The following is a 15,874-nucleotide window of genomic DNA, read 5'->3' on the forward strand; positions in this document are numbered from 1 at the left end:
ATGCTTCCTTGAGAGCCCCGCCAATTGCTTGCTCGCGCGCGGCAAGCTCCTCCTCGTGGCTGTCAAGGTTGACCTTGCGCTGCGCCAACTCGCCTTCCTGCGCAGATAGCTTTTCGGCAACAAGCCGCTGTTGCTCTTCATCTTCAGCCTTCTCGAGGAGGAAGGCTTTCCGCTCCTCGGCGACTTGCTCCCGCTCCTCTGCCAGGGATCGGAGAGCTTCCTGCCTGAGACCCCGGAGCTCCTCCGCGTGCGTCTCGATGTCCACTCCCGCCTTCGCGACAAGCGCTTCTCGGGATTCCAGCTTGGCCTGTCGGGCGCGGTAAAGCGACAACAGCTTCCGCAGCAGCCGCTCCTCCTCAGGCTCGTCGCTGCTGCTGCTTGGCGCGTCGACCAGCGTCAGCCCAGCGGAGGCAAGTAGTTCTCCATCCAAGATCTCTCCTTCGACCGGCGCCCTGGAGCTTGACGCCCAGGGGAGCTTGATGAAGATGCCGTCGCCGGCCTTTAAATAGGCGCCGGGCTGGGGCTCTTCGGAGCCTGGCGCTGCAGCAGCGGTGGAGGGATCGGCGGTCGGCGTAGCGCCTGACGCTCCTGCGGCCTCAGGGCCGTCAGTGCGATCGCCGGATCCCTCGCCAGCCTCTGCGGCGGCACCTTTGGCGGCCTCTTCACCGGCGGGATCATCAGCGCCGACTTCTCCTTCGGTGGCAACGGCGTCGTCGGTATTGCTGCGCGCGTTCTCCTCGCCGGCGACCTCGGTTTCCATCGGCTCCGTGGCAGATGGATCTGACGAATGGAAAAAGGAGAAAAGTCAAGCAAATATCCAAAAAGAAAATCAGAAGAAGAAGAACCCAAGGGAAGTTTTCAAGCAAGAGGATTACCTGTACTAGGATCTGCAGTCGTGGTCTCAACCACCGGAGGGTCGCTGGTGCTGTCCCTTGCCGGAGAACTGTCCCTTGCCGGAGAATTCTCCCTTGCCGGAGAATGCTCCCTTGCCGGGGAATTCTCCCTTGGCAGTGTAGTCGAAGCAGATGGCATTTCGGGAGCGGCTTTCGGGCACTCCTGGTGAGGCTGCTCTGCTCCTACACAAACCAACAGTCAGATATCAGCAAAGAAAGAGCACCCATGCGCGCCTGACAGCAGGAAGTAAACTATATACTTACCCTGGGGGTTGCGCTGGGGGCTGCTTTGGGGAAAAGTTGCCGGGTCCGGCAAGGTGGTCTCGGACACGCCCCCTGCTGTCGCGGTGGGTTCGTCCTCGATGACAATCACCGGGACCTTGGCTCTCTTCGCCGCTCTCTAGGCCAGAGTCCTGAAAAGGAATGGGTTCGGAGTAAAGCAAATCAGATACAAGACAAAACAGCAAGAATTGAAGAATTACAAGTACAGCAAAGAATCTTACTCTTCTTCTTCCTCGTCGGAGCTGAGCGCGGAGAGATTGAAGTCCGGCTCGCCTCCAGTGCGACGAGGCGGAGGAGTAGTTTCCCTTGTCCACTTGGTAGGAGCAGTAGCGGCGGACCGGGAAGACCCCGCTCCAGTTGCCGCAGCGGCGTGAGGCGCTCCCGTGGCAACAGTGCTTGCCGCGATAGAGCGTGTCGCGCGGCACGGCAGCTGTTGACTCGTCTGCCACCCCGCTACGTCCACGGCCTTGCAGAGACGCCTTCTTGGCGGAGCTGGGGGCTCCGCTTGCGGCGAGCTGTCTGAAGGTTCGGGCCCGACAAGATCTCCCTCGCCGGGCTCGCTTGACTCAGCTTCAGGTCCGACAAGCTCTCCCTCGCCGGCAAGCTCCTCTCGCTCGGCAAGGCTTGCCGCCTCTGCTGCCTCTGCCTCCTCCACGGTGAATCCAAAATCGCCCGCGGCAGCTGCTGCCGCCGCCTCTTCCAGCCTAGTGGCGATGCGCTGCATCTCTGCATCGGTGGTGTCGCGAGTAAGGCTCTTCTGTTCATCGGAGCGGACCGGCACTTCTACCAAGCCGTCAAAGAAATCCCGCACGACGTCGTCTACAGGCTCTTGCCAAGTTGGCACAATTCCATGCGAATCGCACAGCGGCATCATTGCACGGATGCGATCGAGCGAGGAGTTGTTGCACAGCGGAGCGACACCCCTCGGCAACATGAACGCTTCGGGATGCTGAGGATCGCGCTTGAACAGTTCCAGGATCATCGCGTCCAGTTCCAGGACAGTGAAGTTGAAGTTGAGGCCCGGGCGCAGCCTCATGATATCCGCCGCGTTCTGAAACTCCCAGGCGGGTCTCCTCCTCTCCTGCAGGGGGGCGATGCGGCGGCGAAGAAAATCTGCGCCAACGGCGCCTACAGTGAGCCCGGCAAGCCTGAGGCGTAGGATCCGGGTGACGGCAATCTTCAGCCTATCGTCTTCCGGGGCCACGTTGCTCCAATCGTTGCCGCGCGCTATTGGGGCTTGGCGCTGGGCGGTAAATGGCTGCGGGTTCTCCTCGACAATCCAGCACCATTCTGCTCTCCATTCCTCACACTTGCTGCGGAGCTCTCCCTCCAGATAAGCTTCCTTCTTGCCAGCTCTCGAGATCCAGGCGATTCCGCCGGATAAAGGCTCCCCTCTCTCAACTCGGGGCATAAAGAAGTGGCGAAAAGAGCTACATTTGGATAGACTCCGACAAAGTTTTCGCAGAGATGTGCGAAAACGCCATGGTCAGAACGGCATTGGGGGTGAAGTCAAGGAGGCGGAACCCGTAGGTGTTCATAATATCGCAGAAAAATTCAGAGAAAGGCGGGCAGAGCCCGCAGTAGAAGAACAGCGCGAAGAAAGGGTGTCCATTCGGAGCCAGTTCCGAAGCGGCAGCTGGGAGTACCTTCGTACGCGGATGCGCTCGCGTCTCCGTCGACCAGAAGAGGTAGTAGTACTCCCTCAGCTCCTTCGCGGCGAGATGGGGGGGGGGAAGATTGCCCGCTCCGTTCGCAGTGCCGAGAGCCACTGCGCCTCGGCCGACTTCACGACCTTCCCCTTGTTGGCTTTCGGAGCCATGGCGAAGGTGGTGGGGGAGATCGGCGGCGTTGGTGATGCTGGTGGCGATGGGGGGCGGAGCGCTGCTCTCTTTCAGCTTTGGGAAGAAGGTGGGAGCGGCGGAGATTTCTGAGATTGGAGTAGCAACCGGCGAGATGGGCGAACTGCCCCTGTTTCCCCTGCTTATAAAGAGGGAGGGGGCGGGCGTTCCATCTTTACGAATAAAGAAACCACCCACGATTGCCGTTCGGGGAGGTCGTGGTGGATACAGAGTAAGATACGGCGTAACCCAGGCCGCGCGTGCCCGTGCCCTGTTTTGGGCCTGGCCCAACAGCGCTCGGCGCCATGTGTAGCCCAGGCCCGGGGCTCCTGTCGGTGTACTAGAGTAGGGGTACCCTAGTATCCTGAACTTGTGCACGGGCAGTCGCAGCACCCCGCGGCAAGGCTTGCCGGGTGACTGCCAAGGTCCTCCGCGGTTCATTTGGAGCCATTCAAGAACAAAGTATTCAAGCCAAGGAGACAAGGCCCCGGCAAGAGGAGCTTGCCGGGAAGGCCAACCAAGGCATCTCAAGGAACTTTCCGCGACGCGCCACGCGTCCCGGCAAGGCCCGGTAAGCGACAAGCTTCCGGACGCGACAAGACAACAGCCGCGGCAAGGCGCTTGCCGCGGCAAGCTACCACTCTGTACCCGCGCTCCAGCACATCCACCAACGTGTCGCCCTGGGGCCTTTCCAGGCGCGCGTGGCAAGAGGCTATGCAGCCAGCGGTGCGCGGTGGCAAGCGACGCTGACAAGACTGCCATCGTGGCATGCGATGGCGTCCCTGATGGTCCCTTTTTGCACTATTTGGGCGACGTAGACGGGCATTTAATGCCTTTGTCTCCTGCCGTCAGGGTTAGGTATGATACACTGTATAGGTAGTTGTACCAACCACAATTCCTTTTCCATTTTTACCCTTATCTACGTTGCCACCTGTCGGTGACCCCTTCAGCATATAAAAGGAGGCCCATGCGCAACGTAGAAGGGGGGTTCGAAGCCAGAAAAACACTCACACTCGGTCTCGTTAGCAGCTAGAGTGTACTGTAGCACTCAGCGCTCCCAAGCAAGAACTCAATACACTCAGACATGCAGCAGTAGGAGTGTTCTCTCTCCAGAGAGCTCCGAAGCTGGGTAAACAGCTCGTGTGCTTCGCCTCGATCCGCTCTTCGTGCGATCTCCGCCCCCCCGCCGAACCGAAAGGGGCTCGGTCCGTCGGCCCCATAGGTGTTCGTGGATCAGTTTCCCCGACACATAGAAGCATGTTTACTAATGAGTTTAAGTTCACCTTTAACTCTAGACATATAGTCACTCAAGTGTTCAATCATATAAGCATTACGTTTCAATTGTCTACCAACATAAGCATTGAAGTTTTCTTGTTTAACAATAAAATTATGAAACTCATCCAAGCATTGGCTAGCAGACTTGTAACGAGGAATATCACCTTCATCAAATCTATAGAGAGAATTTACCTTTACTACCTGAGTCTGGTTATCAAGACCATGTATTTCTTCAATAGGTGGTAAATTCTTAACATCTTCAGCTTTAATACCCTTTTCTTTCATATATTTCTTTGCCTCTTGCATATCTTCAGGACTGAGAAATAGAATACCCCTTTTCTTCGGAGTTGGCATAGGAGTTGGTTCAGGGAGTGTCCAATTGTTTTCATTAGTCAACATATTATTCAATAACAATTTAGCTTGATCAACTATTCTTTCCATGAAAACACAACCAACACAACTATCCAGGTGGTCTCTGGAAGCATCGGTTAGTCCATTATAAAAGATATCAAGTATTTCATTTTTCTTGAGAGGATGATCAGGCAAAGCATTAAGTAATTGGAGAAGCCTCCCCCAAGCTTGTGGGAGACTCTCTTTTTCAATTTGCACAAAATTAAATATTTCCCTTAAAGCAACTTGTTTCTTATGAGAGGGGAAATATTTAGCAGAGAAGTAATAAATCATATCCTAGGGACTACGCACACAACCAGGATCAAGAGAATTAAACCATATTTAAGCATCACCCTTTAATGAGAATGGAAATAACTTAAGGATATAGTAGTAACGAGTTTTCTCTTCATTAGTGAATAGGGTGGCTATATCATTTAACTTAGTAAGATGTGCCACAACAGTTTCAGATTCATATCATAAAAAGGATCAGATTCAACCAAAGTAATTATCTCAGGATCAACAGAGAAATCATAATCCTTATCAGTAACATAGATAGGTGAAGTAGCAGAAGCAGGGTCGTATTTCATTCTAGCATTCAAAGATTTTTCTTTAAGCTTAGCTAATAATTTCTTAAGATCAGATCTATCATTGCAAGCAAGAAAATCTCTAGCAGTTTCTTCATCCATAACATAACCCTCAGGCACAACAGGCAATTCATATCTAGGGGGAGAATCTTCATCATCACTTTCATCAGTGTTATCAGTTTCAATAATTTCATTCTCTCTAGCCCTAGCAAGTTGTTCATGAAGAAATTCACCTAATGGTACAATATTATCAAGCATAGAAGTAGTTTCATCATAAGCATCACGCATAGCAGAAGTGGCATCATCAATAACATGCGACATATCAGAATTAATAGCAGAAGCAGGTTTAGGCGTCGCAAGTTTACTCAAAACAGAAGGAGAATCAAGTGCAGAGCTAGATGGCAGTTCCTTACCTCCCATCGTAGTTGAGGGATAAATGTTGGTTTTCTTGTCTTTCAAGTTCCTCATAGTGATCAGCAGATATAAATCCCAGGTGAATCAAAGAATATATCTATGCTCCCCGACAACGGCGCCAGAAAATAGTCTTGATAACCCACAAGTATAGGGGATCGCAACAGTTTTCGAGGGTAGAGTATTCAACCCAAATTTATTGATTCGACACAAGGGGAGCCAAAGAATATTCTCAAGTATTAGCAGTTGAGTTGTCAATTCAACCACACCTGGATAACTTAATATCTGTAGCAAAGTATTTAGTAGCAAAGTAGTATGGAAGTAACGGTAACGGTAGCAAAAGTAACAGTAGTAGTTTTGTAGTAATTGTAAAAGTGGCAATGGTAAAGTAACTAAGCAAAGAGCAATATGTGAAAAGCTCGTAGGCATTGGATCAGTGATGGATAATTATGTCGGATGCGATTCCTCATGCAACATTTATAACATAGGGTGACACAGAACTAGCTCCTGTTCATCAATGTAATGTAGGCATGTATTCCGAATATAGTCCTACGTGCGTATGGAAAAGAACTTGCATGACATCTTTTGTCCTACCCTCCCGTGACAGCGGTGTCCTATTGGAAACTAAGGGATATTAAGGCCTCCTTTTAATAGAGTACCGGGCCAAAGCATTAACACTTAGTGAATACATGAACTCAAACTACGGTCATCACCGGTAAGTATCCCGATTATTGTCACTTCGGGGTTAACGGATCATAACACATAATAGGTGACTATAGACTTGCAATATAGTATCAATAACTCACATATATTCATGAAAACATAATAGGTTTAGATTTGAAATCATGGCACTCGGGCCCTAGTGACAAGCATTAAGCATAGCAAAGTCATAGCAACATCAATCTCAGAACATAGTGGATACTAGGGATCAAACCCTAACAAAACTAACTCAATTACATGATAAATCTCATCCAACCCATCACCGTCCAGCAAGCCTACGATGGGATTACTCACGCACAACGGTGAGCATCATGAAATTGGTGACGGAGGATGGTTGATGATGATGACGGCGACAGATTCCCCTCTTTGGAGCCCCGAACGGACCCCAGATCAGCCCTCCCGAGAGATATTAGGGCTTGGCGGCGGCTTTGTATCGTAAAACGCGATGAATCCTTCTCTTTGATTTTTTCTCCCCGAACGTGAATATATAGAGTTGGAGTTGAGGTCAGTGGAGCACCAGGGGGCCCACGAGGCAGGGGGCACGCCCAGGGGGGTAGGCGCGCCCCCACCCTCGTGGATAGGGTGTGGGCCCCTGGCCTTGATTCTTTCACCAGTATTTTTTATTAATTCGAAAAATATTCTCCTTGGAGTTTCAGGTCATTCCGAGAACTTTTATTTATGCACAAAAATAACACCATGACAATTCTGCTGAAAAGAGCGTTAGTCCGGGTTAGATCCATTCAAGTAATGCATGTTAGAGTCCAAAACAAGGGCAAAAGTGTTTGGAAAAGTAGATACGATGGAGATGTATCAGTGCTCTAAAAGATATAAGTGAAGCACTAGAGCAAACGACAAACTACTCCAAAAGATATAAGTGAAGATTAATGAGTAGTCGAGTAATTATGCAACTATGTGAAGACTCTCTAACATTTAAGAATTTCAGATGTTAATTACTTTATTCAAACAACAAGCAAAACAAAATAAAAGAAAATGATGCTCCAAGCAAAACATGTATCACGTGGTGAATAAAAATATAGCTCCAAGTAAAGTTACTGATGAACGAAGACGAAAGAGGGGATGCCATCTGGGGCATCCCCAAGCTTAGGCTCTTGGTTGTCCTTGAATATTACCTTGGGGTGCCTTGGGCATCCCCAAGCTTAGGCTCTTTCCACTCCTTATTCCATAGTCCATCGAATCTTTACCCAAAACTTGAAAACTTCACAACACAAAACTCAACAGAAAACTCGTAAGCTCCGTTAGTATAGGAAAATAAAACCACCACTTAGGTACTGTTATGAAATAATTTTTCATTTATACTGGTGTAGTATCAAATGTATTACAACTTCTCTATGGTTCATACCCTCCGATACTACACATAGATTCATCAAAATAAGCAAACAACACAATGAAAACAGAATCTGTCAAAAAGAGAGTAGTCTATAGTAATCTGTAACTCTCGAATACTTCTATAAATCCAAAAAATCTGAAATAAATTGGTGGACATGAGAAATTTTTCTATTAATCTTCAGTAAGAATTAACTCAAAATCACTCTTCTGTAAAAAATGATAGCTAATCTCGTGAGCGCAAAGTTTCTGTTTTTTACAGCAAGGTCGCATTAACTTTCAGCCAAGTCTTCCCAAAGGCTTTACTTAGCACTTTATTGAAACAAAATCTATAAAACATGATTACTATAGTAGCTTAATCATGTGAACACACAAAAACAGTAGGGTTAAATATTGGGTTGTCTCCCAACAAGAGCTTTTCTTTAACGCCTTTTTAGCTAGGCATAATGATGACAATGATGCTCACATAAAAGATAAGGATTGAAACATAATGGGAGCATCATGAAGCATATGACTAGGAAATTTAAGCCTAACCCACTTCCTATGCATAGCGATTTAGTGAGCAAACAACTTATGGGAACAACAATTAACTAGCATAGGAAAGCAAAACAAGCATAGCTTCAAGATTTTCAACACATAGAGAGGAAACTTGATATTATTGCAACTTCTACAAGCATATATTCCTCCCTCATAATAATTTTCAGTAGCATCATGAATGAATTCAACAATATAACTATCACATAAAGCATTATTTTCATGATGCACAAGCATAGAATTTTTATTACTCTCCACATAAGCAAAATTCTTCTCATTTCGGAATAGTGGGAGTATCATAAGAAACTCGAATACTATAAATTGTTTCCACATTAAAAGAGTAATGTTCAGAAAAAGGGTAATCATAATCATGACAAGTTTTATAAATATAATCATCACTACTTTTTATAGCATAAGTATCATCACAATAATCATCATAAGTAGCAACTTTGTTCTCATCATAATCAATCAAAACCTCTTCCAAGATAGTGGAATCATTACTAAATAAAGTCATGACCTCTCCAAATCCACTTTCATCAATATAATCATCATAAATAGGAGGCATGCTACCATCATAATAAATTTGCATGTCAAAACTTGGGAGGTTAAAATATCATCTTCAACAAACATAGCATCCCCAAGCTTGGGTATTTTCATATCATAAGCATAGTCACTCTCATCATTAATAGTATGGATAGCACCAATATTATAACAACTATTATCATCACAATGAGTAGTAGGTGCAACGTCATTTGGGAGGGATGCCTTTTTACCTTTGCTTCTTCGTCTTTTCTTTTTCTTCTTCGCATCATGTGTGGGTTTAATCCTCTTTTTGGAGCTCCTTATTAATGAGATTGGCTGAACAGAAGGCTCCTCCTTGTTACCTGATTCATCATAAGAAATAATAGGAGGATATTGGGAAGTCTCTTCCCTTTCATTAGTATTCTCTTCATCTTCTATTTGTTTTCTTGTCTTTATGTAATTGGCAATATAAGGATTTTCAATGCAATTCACCGCAGAATACATATAAATTTCCTCTAGATCAAAATCAAGAACTGTCTCAAGGGAAATTTCTAGAATATTCTTAGTTATACGTTTCATTTCTTCATAACCCAGAAGCAAACTAAGTTCATTATGATGCGCAAGGGAAATCAAGTTTTCACAAACTTTGAACATGATTCGATCATGAAACAATTTGCATTGGATATTTAATGACCACGTTCATTGCAAAGTTCACAAGGATGGCTAAGAAAATTTAAATTTTTAGCACAAACATCTAGCATTTCTTGCAACCATTTAGGTTCTAAGTACTTATGCCTCTTGCAAAATCTATCTTCCCTATTTGGTGTGTACTTGCAAACTCTATGCACTGCACAAAAGTTGACATGCTTATAAGAGACATTTTCATCATGACTAGTGCAATCATCATTAGTACTATGCATATTCAAAGAGTTCATACTAACAACATTGCAATCATGCTCATATTCAAAGATTTAGAGCCAAACATTTTAATGCATTCTTCTTCTAGCACTTGGGCACAATTTTCCTTTCCATCATTTTCACCAAAGATATTAAAAAGATGTAGCATATGAGGCATCCTCAATTCCATTTTTTTGTAGATTTATTTTATAAACTAAACTAGTGATAAAACAAGAAACAAAAAGATCCGATTGCAAGATCTAACGATATACCTTCAACCACTCAGCTCCACAGCAACGGCGCCAGAAAAGAGCTTGATGTCTACTACGGAACCTTCTTCTTGTAGACGTTGTTGGGCCTCCAAGTGCAGAGGTTTGTAGGACAATAGAAAATTTCCCTCAAGTGGATGACCTAAGATTTATCAATCCATGGGAAGCATAGGATGAAGATGGTCTCTCTCAAACAACCCTGCAACCAAATAGTAAAGAGTCTCTTGTGTCCCCAACACACCCAATACAATGGTAAATTGTATAGGTGCACTAGTTCGGCGAAGAAATGGTGATACAAGTGCAATATGGATGGTAGATATAGGTTTTTTTAATATGAAAATATAAAAACAGCAAGGTAGCAAGCGATAAAAGTGAGCACAAACGGTATTGCAATGCTTCGAAACAAGGCCTAAGGTTCATACTTTCACTAGTGCAAGTTCTCCCAACAAGGATAACATAATTAGATCATATAACAATCCCTCAACGTGCAACAAAGAGTCACTCCAAAGTCACTAATAGCAGAGAATAAATGAAGAGATTATGGTAGGGTACGGAACCACCTCAAAGTTATTCTTTTCGATCAATCCATTGGGCTATTCCTATAAGTGTCACAAACAACCCTAGAGTTCATAGTAAAATAACACCTTAAGACACAAATCAATCAAAACCCTAATGTCACCTAGATACTCCAATGTCACCTAAAATATCCGCGGGTATGATTATACGATATGCATCACACAATCTTAGATTCATCTATTCAACCGACACAAAGAACTTCAAAGAGTGCCCCAAAGTTTCTACCGGAGAGTCAAGACGAAAACGTGTGCCAACCCCTATGCATAGATTCCCAAGGTCACGGAACCCGCAAGTTGATCACCAAAACATACATCAAGTGAATCAATAGAATACCCCATTGTCACGAGGGGTATCCTACGCAAGACATACATCAAGTGTTCTCAAATCCTTAAAGACTCAATCCGATAAGATAACTTAAAAGGGAAAACTCAATCCATTACAAGAGAGTAGAGGGGGAGAAACATGATAAGATCCAACTATAATAGCAAAGCTCGTGGTACATCAAGATCATGCCAAATCAAGAACATGAGAGAGAGATGTAAAACACATAGCTACTGGTACATACCCTCAGCCTCGAGGGTGAACTACTCCCTCCTCGTCATGGAGAGCGCTGGGACAATGAAGATGGCCACCGGTGATGGATTCCCCCTCTGACAGGGTGCCGGAATGGGCTCCCGAGAGGTTTTTGGTGACTATAGAGGCCTGCGGTGGCGGAACTCCCGATCTAGGTTTCTTTCTGGAAGTTTGGGTATTTATAGGAGGGTTTGGCATCGAGAACATGTTAGGGGGCCCACGAGGAGTCCATGAGGCACAGGTGCATGCCCTAGGGGGGTGGGCGTGCCCCCACCCTCGTGGGCCCCATGCGATTCCTCTTCGATAACTTTATATTCCAGTATTTTTTATATTTTCCAAAAAAACTCCGTTGATTTTCAGCGCATTCCGAGAACTTTTATTTCTGCACAAAAAACAACACCAAGGTAGTTCTGTTGAAAACAACGTCAGTCCGGGATAGTTCTAACCAAATCATACCAAAATCATGTTAAAATATTATAAACATGGCATGAATACATCAAAAATTATAGATAGACGTATCAACATCCCCAAGCTTAATTCCTGCTCGTTCTTGAGTAGGTAAATGATAAAAACAGAATTTTTGATGTCGAATGCTACCTAACATATTTATCAATGTAATCTCTCTTTACTGTGGCAAGAATATTTAGATCCCTAAGATTCAGAACAAAAGTTTAATATTGACATAAAAATAATAATACTTCAAGCATTCTAGCAAAGCAATCATGTCTTCTCAAAATAACATGGGCAAAGAAAGCTATCCCAACAAAATCATGCAGTCTGGCTATGCTCTATCTTCATCACACAAAATATTTAAATCATGCACAACCCCAGATTCAGCCAAGCAACTGTTTCGTACTTTAGTATTTTCAAACTGTTTCAACTTTCACGCAATACATGAGCGTGAGCCATGGACATAGCACTATATGTGGAATAGAATGGTGGTTGTGGAGAAGACAAAAGGAGGGAGATAGTCTCACATCTACTAGGCGTATCCATGGGCTATGGAGATGCCTATCAATAGATATCAATGTGAGTGAGTAGGGATTGCCATGCAACGGATGCACTAGAGCTATAAGTGTATGAAAGCTCAAAAAGAAACTAAGTGGATGTGCATCCAACTTGCTTGCTCACGAAGACCTAGGGAATTTTGAGGAAGCCCATCATTGGAATATACAAGCAAGTTCTATAATGAAAAATTCCCACTAGTACATGAAAGTGACAACATAGGAGACTATCTATCATGAAGATCATGGTGCTACTCTGAAGCACAAGTGTGGTAAAAGGATAGCAACATTGTCCTTTCTCTATTTTTCTCTCATTTTTTTGTTTTTTGTTTTTTATTGGCTTCTTTGGCCTCTCTTTTTTATTGGCTTCTTTGGCCTCTTTTTTTCCTCACATGGGACAATGCTCTAATAATGATGATCATCACACTTCTATTTACTTACAACTCAAGAATTACAACTCGATACTTAGAACAAAATATGACTCTATATGAATGCCTCCGGCGGTGTACCGGGATGTTTAATGAATCAAGAGTGACATGTATGAAAGAATTATGAACGGTGGCTTTGCCACAAATACGATGTCGACTACATGATCATGCAAGGCAATATGATAATGATGGAGCGTGTCATAATAAACGGAACGATGGAAAGTTTCATGGCAATATATCTTGGAATGGCTATGGAAATACCATAATAGGTAGGTATGGTGGCTGTTTTGAGGAAGGTAAATGGTGGGTGTATGGCCCCGACGAGAGTTGCGCGGTACTAGAGAGGCTAGCAATGGTGGAAGGGTGAGAGTGCGTATAATCCATGGACTCAACATTAGTCATAAAGAACTAACATACTTATTGCAAAAATCTACAAGTCATCAAAACAAAGCACTAAACACATGCTCCTAGGGGAAGGGTTGGAAGGAGTTAACCATCGCGCGATCCCGACCTCCACACATAAGGAAGACAATAGATAAATAAATCATGCTCCAACTTCATCACATTAAGGTTCACCATACGTGCATGCTACGGGAATCACAAACTTTAACACAAGTATATCTCAAATTCACAATTACTCCACTAGCATGAATCTAATATCACCATCTTCATATCTCAAAACAATCATAAGGAATCAAACTTCTCTTAGTATTCAATGCACTTTATATGAAAGTTTTTATTATATCCCTCTTGGATACCCATCATATTAGGCCTAATTTGTAACCAAAGAAAATTACCATGCAATTCTAAAAGACTCTCAAAATAATATAAGTGAAGCATGAGAGATCAACAATTTCTTCAAAATAAAACCATCATCGTGCTCTAAAAGATATAACTGAAGCACTAGAGCAAACGACAAACTACTCCAAAAGATACAAGTGAAGATCAATGAGTAGTCGAGTAATTATGCAACTATGTGAAGACTCTCTAACATTTAAGAATTTCAGATATTAAGTACTTTATTCAAACAGAAAGCAAAACAAAACAAAATAAAATGACGCTCCAAGCAAAACATGTATCATGTGGTGAATAAAAATATAGCTCCAAGTAAAGTTATCGATGAACGAAGACTAAAGAGGGCATGCCATCTGGGGCATACCCAAGCTTAGGCTCTTGGTTTTCCTAGAATATTACCTTGGGGTGCCTTGGGCATCCCCATTCTTAGGCTCTTGCCACTCCTTATTCCATAGTCCATTGAATCTTTACCCAAAACTTGAAAACTTCATAACACAAAACTCAAAGGAAAACTTGTAAGCTCCGTTAGTATAAGAAAATAAAACCAGCACTTAGGTAAATTTATGAACTCATTCTTCATTTATATTTGTGTAATATCTACTGTATTCCAACTTGTCTATGGTTCATACCATCCTATACTACTCATAGATTCATCAAAATAAGCAAACAACACAAGGTAAATAGAATCTGTCAAAAACAGAACAGTCTATAGTAATCTATAACTCGCAAATACTTATGTAACTCCAAAAATTCTGAAATAAATTGGTGGACATGAGGAATTTGTCTATTAATCTTCTGCAAAAATAATCAACTCAAATTCACTCATATGTAAAAAATGGCAGCTAATCTCGTGAGCGCAAAGTTTTTGTTTTTTACAGCAAGATCACATTAACTTTCATCCAAGTCTTCCCAAAGGCTTTACTTGGCACTTTATTGAAACAAAAGCTATAACACATGATTACTACAGTATCTTAATCATGTGTACACACAAAAACAGTAGGGTTAATTATTGGGTTTCTCCCAACAAGAGCTTTTCTTTAACGCCTTTTTAGCTAGGCATAATGATGACAATGATGCTCACATAAAAGATAAGAATTAAAACATAATGGGAGCATGCTGAAGCATATGACTAGGAAATTTAAGCCTAACCCACTTCCTATGCTTAGAGATTTTGTGAGCAAACAACTTATGGGAACAACAATTAACTAGCATAGGAAAGCAAAACAAGCATAGCTTCAAGATTTTCTACACATAGAGAGGAAACTTGATATTATTGCAACTTCTACAAGCATATATTCCTCCCTCATAATAATTTTCAGTAGCATCATGAATGAATTCAACAATATAACTATCACATAAAGCATTATTTTCATGATGCACAAGCATCGAATTTTTATTACTCTCCACATAAGCAAAATTCTTCTCATTCGGAATAGTGGGAGTATCATAAGAAACTCGGATACTATAAATTGTTTCCACATTAAAAGAGTAATGTTCAGAAAAAGGGTAATCATAATCATGACAAGTTTTATAAATATAATCATCAGTACTTTCTATAATATAAGTATCATCACAATAATCATCATAAGTAGCAACTTTGTTCTCACCATAATCAATCGAAACCTCAGATCACGGACCCAGTCCGCTTCATTGCTACTATCATCTTTCAAGTTATTTTTCTCTAGGACCATATTAAAAATAAATGGGGAGCTACAACGTGAGCTATTGATCTACAACATAATTTGCAATTACTATCAGGACTAAGTTTATGATAAATTAAGTTCAATTAATCATATTAGTTAAGAACTCCCACTTAGATAGACATCCCTCTAGTCATCTAAATGATACGTGATCCAAATCAACTAAACCATGTTTGACCATCACGTGAGATGGAGTAGTCTTGAATGGTGAACACCACTATGTTGATCATATCTACTATATGATTCACATTCGACCTTTAGGTCTCCAGTGTTTCGAGGCCATATCTGTATTTGCTAGGCTCGTCACGTTTAACCTGAGTATTCCACATGTGCAAAACTGGCTTGCACCCGTTCTATTTGAATGTAGAGCTTATCACACCCGATCATCACGTGGTGTTTCAACACGAAGAACTTTCGCAATGGTGCATACTCGAGGAGAACACTTATACCTTGAAATTTAGTGAGGAATCATCTTATAATGCTACCATCGTACTAAGCAAAATAAGATGCATAAAAGATAAATATCACATGCAATCAAAATATGTGACATGATATGGCCATCATCATCTTGTGCTCATGATCTCCATCGCCGAAGCAACGTCATGATCTCCATCGTCCCCGGCTTGACACCTTGATCTCCATTGTAGCGTCGTGGTCATCTCGCCAACCATTGCTCCTATGACTATCGCTATGGCTTAGTGATAAAGTAAATCAATTACATATCATTTGTATTTCATACAATAAAGCGACAACCATATGGCTCCTGCCAGTTGCCGATAAATTTTCCAAAACATGATCATCTCATACAACAATCCTTATATCACATCATGTATTGACCA

Source organism: Triticum dicoccoides, chromosome 2B (genome assembly GCF_002162155.2).
Source record: "Triticum dicoccoides isolate Atlit2015 ecotype Zavitan chromosome 2B, WEW_v2.0, whole genome shotgun sequence".
NCBI lineage: Eukaryota > Viridiplantae > Streptophyta > Magnoliopsida > Poales > Poaceae > Triticum > Triticum dicoccoides.